Source organism: Gopherus evgoodei, chromosome 1, assembly GCF_007399415.2.
Source record: "Gopherus evgoodei ecotype Sinaloan lineage chromosome 1, rGopEvg1_v1.p, whole genome shotgun sequence".
In the NCBI taxonomy this organism is placed as follows: Eukaryota; Metazoa; Chordata; order Testudines; family Testudinidae; genus Gopherus; species Gopherus evgoodei.
In genome coordinates, this window is record NC_044322.1 from 226,964,008 (window position 1) to 226,974,637 (window position 10,630).

Genomic DNA, 10,630 nt, shown 5'->3' on the forward strand with positions numbered 1-10,630 from the left:
AAGAAGAAACCCTGTGTGGGAAGAATAAAATATCAACCCTGAAGTCACAGAAACACTCCTTGACTTGTCATCACGGATTGCTGGAGTCACCTGTACTTGTCAAATGGAAACTCTGCATAAAGGGAAGAGCCATCAGAGACACTGCAAGTTAAAACAGTGTATTAGATAATTCTGGAGAAGCAAGAAATTAGGTGACCAAGTGCAGGTTTAGGTTTTCAAAACAATTTAAGGGGTTTTTCCATTCAAATTATTCCTCTAGACCGTTTTAAAAATCTCAACCATGCAGCAAAGAAAGATGTGAAGAGAACAAACATCTATGATGTCTTTCACCTTACTTGTCAGCAATAGATATTCTACTGCTGAAGAGGAAGCAAATAAGGAGCGGGAATAGGCAGAGAATGGGAGTATGGCAGGCTTCACTTCTGGCCAGGAAGTTGCAGCTCAACAGTCTCTGAGACTTGGGATGGCCCTACTGGGCAATCTCAGGGCCTAGCAACTGAGGTATAGTCTGATGTCCCCCAGTGCTCCCTGAGTTCCCCTGGTCAATTGTAGGAGAAAGAAGCAGGACCTGGGCCCTCCCTCTCCATCAGGTCCCAGCCCAGTGGGGGAAGGGATGAAAAGAGTCTCAGTTCCCTCTAGATGGTATCACAGACCAGCCTCCCCCAGACCACTTCCTATCTCCCCTGTTCTCTCCTCAGTTTGGGGCATGGTCCCACACTCAGCTTCCCTTTCAGTGAAGGGTTGCTCACATAGTTTCAATGATTCAGACAGTCTGCTGGGGCTCCTCAGCTCACTCTTTAGTATCCAATTATTCTTCCTTGTCGGGAGAAGGTGGAAAGAAAAGGAGATCAAGGCCCGAGGCCTCCCAGTCAGGTCTTACCCACAGTCCAGACCCTTGCCCTGTGGATCTCTCTGTCCCAGAAGCTGCTGCCTTCCTGAAGACAGTCTCTCCCTCACTGTCTCCCTGCTTTCCTGTCAGAGTCCCCTTTTAAGCAGGCCTGCCATTTGGAGCAAGCTCTGCTGCTGTTGAGAGACATGGCCTTCTTGGCTCAGTACAGCTCCATCACTCTCTTAGCCTTAGTGCTGAACCTGTAAACCCCATCACAGGGAGGAAGGCAGAAAGTAATCCAAACCAGTGACCAAGGTGACAGAGAGGAAGGAGCCACTAAACAGAGAGACCCAGGGAGTCATCTGTGGCCCAGATAAAGAAAAAAAAAACAGGATGGTGTTAGCCTCCTGGTGGGCACACAGCCATCTCTTGCCAATGGGTAACTCATGGATGGGTTATAGTGGGGTTTATCCCTCCAGTCAAACCTGTTAGAATCCTCCCCTTCTTAGAGCACCAGAAAAGTCTAGCAACAATATAGTCGTCCTCTTCATCTCTTGAAGCAGAGATGCCCAACCCCAGGCTGCAGCCACCAATATACCCTGTTGACACAAGGGTGTAAATCCATAGGCATTTCTCCTCCCCGGGCTCACTCAAGACACAAGGGTGTAAATCCATAGGCATTTCTCCTCCCCGGGCTCACTCAATAGTCCTTTTGCTATCACCAGACTATGCAATGCCTTACCCTAATGATGCATGGCTGAAGTGGGAGGAAACTTTTTTCCCGGACTGGGAATTGGCCCCAGCACCAGGCCTCCAGCACTATATTGCTGCAAGCTTTTTCCTGGGCTGCATATTTCTCTTCTCTAGGTCTCACCTCCTGCCCTCCTCTCCTAATGATCCAAGAGAAGTTGTATTTATAATTTGACCATCACATGATACTGTCATGTGATCTTGAATGACACCTTCCCTTTGTCTCTCCTGGAAAACAACACCTCCCAGAATTCCTCTCCCTTAAAGAACTGAGGCCCAGTAAAAGGCAGGACTTCAGCATATTCTGTTTACAGGTATAATCTAGACACAAGACAAAGAAAGAGAAGCAGTGATGGAGGGTACTGCTACATGTCAAGTATGTTAACAATGCAAAGGAGTTACAGTATAAGAACAGACTGGGAAAGAAATTATTTGGAGTAAGATTACAGGAATTGAAAAACAAAGGAACAACTATCTATGTTCATACAGTGCCTAGTACAATGGGGTCCTGGTCCATGACTGGGGCTTCTAGATACTACAATAATACAAATAAATAATAATAAACAACAAACAAACAGACTATAGTCCCCTGGAAAAAAATAAGTACTCAAGGTATGTTTACACTAGAAATGCTACAGCTGCACAGCCATGCCACTGTAGCGTAGTCACTTATGACAGTGAGGAAAGGGGTTCTTCTGATGCTGTAGGAAATCTACCTACTATCTGAGAGAAAGTAGCTTGGTTGACAAAAGAAATCTTCTGTTGACCTAGTGCTGTCTATGCTGGAGCTTAAATTGGCTTAACTACGCCTCAGGGGTATTTAAATTTTAGGTGTGGACCAGGCCTAAGAGCAGTCAATGTGGGCTCAGGCTTCTGAAGTTTAAAAATAAAAGCTGCACTGGAAATGAAAAGGGGGTGGCAACCAAAAAGGAATGTTAAAAGCAGGGAAAAGGGCAGGGAGGTAAAGTAACTTAATGCTATAGCTAAAGAGGTTAATGGGAATGTGAAGAGTTTTTATGAATGTGTCAGGGAAGATAGAAGTACAAGGGAGGAGTAGATACTTCAGTAAAACAGTGATGACTCAGAAATTACTGAGACACTGAATGCTTTTAAAATCCAGCTACAGTACAAAAAAAAGATAGAAAAGAAGTTTGAGATCTGAATGAGTAAGGAAGGAGGATCTTGAAATTCTATCTCCTGAAAAAGATGAAGTAAGGGAGCACTAGGAAAATTCAAATGTACACATCTCAGAGAACGAGGAGGTGCCCAGAGTCGTACATATAGTCCCAATTTTCAGACAGAACAGATTGTGGCAATTCAATCCCATAATTTTAGTTTCTATCTCTACTAAAGTAATAGAAGAGGGGAAAAAAATCACTGGATTACATTTCAATGGAAGCTAGGAGCCTGAATATCATTGTGGATCTGGGCCTAAATGCTTAGAGGATAATGGAAACATAAACAATCAACTGGCCACTCAGTAATTAGTGGGAAGCTTCATGTTTAGGGGCCTGATTGTTAACCTATTGAAATCAATAAGGCTCTTTCCACATCAACTTCAAGGGACTTTGGAACAGGCACTATAAGCCTGATTTTCAACTGCACCCCACTACTTTCCTATAGGCAAACTGATCCTCCTGAGATCTCACATGGATGAGGGGAACCACGTGTTGGTGGCCCTCATAAAATCTGTAAGAGCTGGACTTTCTTCTTGCAGACCTTATCCCCAGTTATAGACCCAACTATAGACCCCAGTTTAAACTTTTAGCATTCATTGTAAACAAAGAAATTAATACATGAAAAACAATGTTGAAAAGGTGATAAAGTTGAAGTAGTGTTTCAGTCCAACCCAGCTAGCCCTTTGCCCAACCTAAATTACAGTTTCTTTACCAAAACAAAAATAAAAATCTATAATTTTCAAAATATGTAGAAGGTCTGCAAATGAATCTAAGTGATCTTGCCAGTTCCCCACTGCCACATAATTCAGCATTCATTATTACCCTGCATGACATTCATTGCTCATTCAACCCGCTCCTCGATCCCTAAAATTAGCAAAATATACAAATGTCAAAGTAAGGAATTACTAGTAAATTATAAAATCATATTAAAATGTTCATGGCACCTACTTCCAATATACAATGCTGCTAATATGGACTACATCGTTACTCACTAGAAACAAAATTCAAATGTTAATTGCTGTACAACACAGCTAGGACACATTTATAACTAAACCAAAGCTAGCAAGGTCAAAGAGGCAATGATAATGTTATATGGGTAATGTAAATCAGATGAGGAAGATGGCAAATGATGAAGGATTATGTGGCAATAGGGAAATGGTTGGTTCCCTTAACAGTTTGTTGCCATATTTTTCAATGTATTTTTAATGACCTTTAAATGAAATTAGGATAAAATGGAAATAAGTATTGGGAGAGAATAAGGATTACAGTCAGAATGGCAAAGGCACAAAATGAGGGTCTATTTGGTTGCCCTAGCTGTGAAAAATTTCATACTCTGAGCAGACCTCATGGTACCAAAGAAACTAACAGAAGAAGAAGTGTCTGTACTATTGATGTTTTTGAGAACACAGTGAGGACAGATGAGGTACCAGGGGACTGAAAAGGCAGCCAAATATAATACCTATTAAACGGCAAAAATCTTTGTTAGTGCCGAGTTAAGGTTGCCTAGTAATAGCTCATGCCCTTCCAGAATGTTGAGTTCAGCAAAATACAAACTTCTGAAGACAAGGAAATACAGAGTTAAGGTAAACAGCCATGCAACCGTAACTCTGTCCCACTGGGAATTATCTGTAGGCACTCCAGCTGCAGTCACTGTGTTAGGTGTAGCTGTACTGAATGGAGCAGGAATAAGTTGGAGCAGCTTGGAAGAGCTGTGATTGTGATATAGAAGCATAGAGTATTAGGGTTGGAAGAGACCTCAGGAGGTCATCTAGTCCAACCCCCTGCTCAAAACAGGACCAACACCAAATAAATCATCCCAGTCAGGGCTTTGTCAAGCCAGGCCTTAAAAACCTCTAAGAATGGAGATTCCACCACCTCTCTAGGTAACCCATTCCAGTGCTTCACCACCCTCCTAGTCAAATAGTGTTTCCTAATATCCAACCTAGACCTCCCCCACTGCAACTTGAGACCATTGGTCCTTGTTCTATCATCTGCCACCACTGAGAATAGCCTAGCTCCATCTTCTTTGGAACCCCCCTTCAGGTAGTTGAAGGCTAGTAGTATAAGGAGATCTGGGTCTGAATCTCCCTCCATGTGTGTTCTCAGAGGAAAGAGGTGTTTATATACCTTGAGGGTCAAGCCTGAATCATTTGTGTAGGTTGTGTCAGTAGCAGGGCACTGCAGATGGGCATTGTTAATAGTAAGTTAGGATATGAGAGCAGTCTGTGGATTTAACGATGAGCAGGGGAAATTATAAGTTTAGGTGATATCCTGTGTGCAAGTGAAGGGATTGTAAAGGGGTATGAAGTGGATGTTAAATTTTACAACTGTGATAGTCTGTTGGGGGAGTAAGATCAGTGTTTGAGAGTAGGACTAGCAGGTAACACCTGCCCATTACAGTGAAAAGGCAGTGTGAAAATATGTGTATTATTAGAGTTGTGGAATATCACTCGAAGGGGGCAGAGTTATTTTCTGTACTTTCTGTTTTTTCAGAAGTTTGAGTTTTGCTGAACTCAACATTCTGGAAGGACATGAGCTATCACTGGGTAACCTGAACTCTGTTAACCAAGGTTTTTGCCATTTAATCTCTCTCTCTCTCTTTTTTTTAAAAAACGATAAGAGAATTGTTTGTTGGTAGGAATTAGTGGTCATTTAGGCAGCTGTAGTTCTCACCTTGGTTTGCAGTTGATGTGTTTTTGTGGTAAGTAATAATCAAAAGACCCAGCTTTTATATAGTGCTTTTCATCAGTTGATCTCAAAGAATTTTACATCATTTCCAGATGGGGAAACTGAGGTACAGAGCAATGAGGTGACTGCCCAAAGTCACCCAGCAAGCCAATGGCTGAGCTAGGAATAATCCCAGTCCAGTGGTCTTTCCGCAGGGTTGCTATGGGATTCCTGCGTACTCCTCCCCCTTCCTGTACATTTTGTTACAGAGGAATGGGGATAATGGTCATACTTTGAAATGTATAGTTGCTACCAGGGCCAGGGAGAGAACTCTCATCGGTGGCCTATGGCCCAAATCCTTGCCAGTTTTATTACATGGTTGTTATAATAACTCTCAGTGCGTGAGAAAAGACTGATCTCTCTCACCTTCTCCACCTCTACCTTAGCATTCCCTGCAACAACATTTCCTGATCCCCCACCTCTTCCCATGCCATTAAGTCATTAGGTACACTGCATAAGCCATTAACATGTAAGAAGTTGCTCCTAGCTGCTCTTGCCCTGTGCCGCTGGAAACACATATCATAACAGCAGATCACTGGAGGGCTACACTCCAAGCTGCGTACTGAGTTAGACCCCTCACTCACACTACCTACTCCCAGCTGGGTCTCCTGCCCTTGCTTCAGCCAGACTTCCCCAGCCATGCCCCAGGCCAACCTAATCCACCCCAAACACATGTTGGCCAGCCTCCTCAACCTAAACAAGGTTGACCTTTATTTTAACTATTCATTTCCTGAATTTCAGATATTTACATTTGTTATCATCAGTCCTCCCATCCCAGACTCAAACTTCCAAAGAGAGAATGACCCTCCCTTCCCCGCCCAGATTCCAGAACACACAGAAAGCAGAGAGAGGAGCTCAGACCCCTGCAGAGGAGTAGGGCCCCACAGATCCCAGAACACACACAGAAGGGGAGAATTCAGGGTTAACAGGATCTCCCTATCCCTCAACCACCAACTTCTTGTGCTACCTCATTTATTCTCCAACCTCTCCTGTCTTCTCCCCTTCCCTTCTCCTATATCCCTTCCCCTTACATGAGTTCCCCCGACACCTCTTCTCTCCCCTATCATCCATTATCATGTATCCCTTTCCCCATAATACCCACATCCCTTGCTGCAGACCCAAACCCCACTTCCCCATTGACACCTACACTTGCACTCCCACCACCATCGCCTCCCACTGAACATTCACAAGTAATGTATTTTCTTTTCAAAAATGGTGTCAGAGCCTTCTGAATAATCTGCTGTACTCAGATCACATCTCAAAAACAAAACAACAAACAAACACCCACTGCCACTACCACAAACACTCACCTTGAGCAGCAGATCTTCCCCCAAATGTTTACAGTTCATTCTCAGATTCTGCCCAGCCTGGATTCGAACTTCAAAGTTGTAGGCTCGGAGAGTTGTTAAGTGGCCCATTCATCTCAATGAGATGTTTTCAGCTGAAAGAGAACAACACCCCATGGATATGAAACAAATCGCTCTGAGATGCACGCACTGCTCCATTCATGTCAGTGGCTGTTTCCTTCCCAGTGTTGGAGATTTTCTGATATGTGTCAAGCATACCCATTCTCAGCTCCTCACCCCAGTCTCAGCAGTATATTCTTGGTATATGCTCTGAACATATCAGTTCTAATTTCCCCCTTCCCAACTCAGATAGGTAGGACTTTTCCAGATCCTGGTGGCTCACACTGGGGGTAGGGAGAAGGACTCAAATGCCCCAAGTAAAGTAAGCTCCCAACCTGTCTTACATGAAAGGGGTAGGGATGGGTGCCAGAATGCATACAGGGGCCCTCAGATCCTGCCACACGCATGGGGGCAGGGAGTGGGACTCAGACACCCCAGGGGAGCAGTGACCCCCCATGAAGGGATTAGGGAGTAGGATTTAGACATCCCCAGAAAGACTAGACCTTTACAGAACCTGGCTTGCACAAGGGAGGCAAGGAAGGGGAACCACAGCCCTATAGATGGGCCAACCCCCCCTCCCCCGCATCTTGGCACATTCACAGGGGCAGGAAGCAGGGCTCAGACACCACTAGTGGGGACAGGGACCCCCAGATCACATGGGGGATAGGGAGAGGGGCTTAGACCCCCACACATCCTGGCACATACAGAGAAGGAGAGAATGTGGTACTGACCGCTGCCCCTACCCCTATTATCCCCCAGTTCCCCTTCCACAGGACCACCCAAAGGATTCAGGAGGCTTGGGATCTTCAGCGGTGGGCCTGCCACTGAATTGCTGCCAAAGACCCAGCACTTCGGTGGCGGGTCCCGGGGCGGAAGGACCCCCCGACCGCCGAAGACCTGGAGCGGAAGAAGCTCCAGGGGCCAGGGCCCCGCAAGAGTTTTCTGGGGCCCCCAGAGCAAGTGATAGACCCCACTCCAGGGCCCCTGAAAAACTCTCATGGGGGCCCCACTTGCCCCCCCGGGGTGGTTCTGCCCCGCCCTGCATCTCCATGTCCCCTTCTCAGCATTCCATCCCCCTCAGCTGACTCTCTCAGCCCTTCTTACCCCCATACTCATTCCCATTTACCCCCCTTGATGCAGCCCCAAAGTTTTCTCACCTCTATTCCCCCCACTCTAAATACCCCTCCCCCACCAGTAAATATTTGCATGTCTAACTTTTTTTTTACAAAAATACTTTGATTACCTCCCCCCCTAAATTAAAAACAAACTCTCTTAACAGAGACAAATTTTAGCAATATGCCTCCCAGTCTTTTCCAGACTTCTGCCCAGGGTGGGACTTGAACCTGGTTGGGTTATGTTTGAAAGGTCTTAAAGTACCCACTTGGTGTTGATTTTTGGGGCTAACAAGCCTGTTAACATCTCTATATGTGCATGCTGATTGTAATCTATTAGGATTGAGAATAAACACATGAAACTTGTGAGGAGTCTAACTGGAGAAGCAAAATCTTTTTCAAATAATGTTTTGACTTCTCCCAAAGGGCTAGTGGGTGCCCTTGAGTGTTGGACATGGGAGTGCAATGCTTTGAGCCCTGGTTTGATCTCTATCTATTAACAAAAAAAGTCACCAGAATCTGTCAACTTTGAGAGAGAACAGCACCATATATCTCAGGAACCCGTCTGTCAAATGGGCTTAAAGTTGGCTTACTAACAAACTCTAATGACTGCATGAGGAACACCAAATCTCAAGGCAATCTGATTAACTGTATGGATTTTAGAGCACTAAGAAGGGTCAAGATTTAAACAGAAAGCTGACCTTAACCTTATTTATAGCAGAGCTGTAATTTTTAGGCAGAGGAAATCAAAGGCACCCTGACAATTAGTGACCAGTAATATTAATTTCAGTATCTGGTAAATTATTAGAATCACTTATAAAACAATCAATTTCTGAATATTCTGGAGGAAAATAAATTGATAAATACTAGTCAGCATGGGTTCATCAAAATTAGATCATGTCAAATGCACTTAGAGGGCAAAATTTTCAGCTTGTATAAATCAGTGTAGCTCCACTGACTTTTTGATTTACAAAGACCTGTGTCTTTCTTTGACAAGTAAAGCTGGTCAGAAATTTTTTGATTAAATGACTTTTTCATTGGAAAATGCTGATTTGTAAAACTGAAACTTTTCACGAGAAAAGGTCATTATTGACAAATATCCTATTTTGAAAAACTTTTGGAAATTTTTTGGGGAAATTGTCAACATTTTTTAAATGAAAATAGATCTTTTTGGGGTTGAAATTACTTTTTGTTGAGAAATTTAAGTTCATTTCTAGTAAAAAAAAAACAACTGTCAAAATCAAAAAGAGGGAAGGTGGGTGAGGGAATATCTTTTACTGGACCAGCTTCTGTTGGGGAGAGAAACAAGCTTTCGAGCCACACAGAACTCTTCATGTTTGGGAAACTTGAAGATGAGTTCTGTGTAAACTCAAAAGCTTGTCTCTCCCCAACAGAAGTTGGACCAATAAAAAATATTACTTCACCCCACCAATCTCTGTTATCCTGGGACCAATATGGCTACAACAATACAGCATACAATCAATAAGTGTCAGAAATGGCAGAAGCTCTCTAAAAGTGGGGGGGGACACATGGGCCTGAATTGTGTCCCCACCCCCCATTCCATCCCTTCTCCCTTGAGGTCCCACCCCCTGCTCGCTCCTCTCTGTCCCCTTTTCCCCATTGCTCACCCTTATGGCTGGTAAAATGTGATGGGGCCGCGATGCCCTGGCCCACCCTGGTCCAGCGCCCCTGCTTCAAAATTATCAAAAGGAAATGTCTTGGTTGATCTGATCTAATTTTTTTTTCAGATTTTTGGTTCATGAAAAATGTTGAGATTTTGATTCAGGATAAGAAAAAATTGCCAAATCTCAAATTCTCACAGAACAGGAAAACTGTTTCTAGTCCAACTCCAATAACAAGCTAAATAGATAAAGAAAATATAATTGATTCTATTTCTCAGCTTTAACACATCTGTTGTCTCTTGTTTTATATGTAGATTAGGGCAGGGATTGTCTTGTGTTTGTACAGCACCTAGCACAGTGGGGCCCTAGTCTAAGACTGAGGCGGCAACATGTAGGGGGGGGCATGTGGGGTCAAGTGTCCCCCCTAGATTTCAGTGACTGCTGAATTGCCCTTGCAGGGCTTGCTGTATTCTGCCTGCCACTGGGGGAGGGCAGCACTGTCCTTCTCCTCCTGCACTTCCCCCCGGCACTTCCAGTTTACTCAGACCCTTTCTCGGGCAGCTGAGGGGGTAGGATGGAGCTGCTTCTCACGCCATCTGACTCCACTCAAGATGGCTGTCTGTGAAAGAGCCTGGCTGGGGAAATGGCAGTGGCCTGCTCCTTACCCGGCTGCCAGGAACAGGGGCTGAGTGAGCCAGAAACGTGCAGGGGGGTGGGAACTCCGTCTCGCTTGGCTTCTGTCCCTGGCAGATGGGCCCTCACAGGGAGCAGAGGGCCTGCCTCTCCAGCTGAGCTCTCTCATTGATAAGCGTTGCACTGGCATGAGAAGAGACTCTGCCCTGCCTGTGCCCAGTTGCCGAGGAGAGGGGCCAAGGGAGCTGGAAGTGCCAGGGTAGGGGAGGAGAAGAAGGACAGAGTGCCCCTTGCTCCCCACAGGTAACTCTGAGGGGGTGGGGAGAGCACGGTGGCTCTGGGCTGGATACAGGGCAGGGGGTTGCTGGGGAAG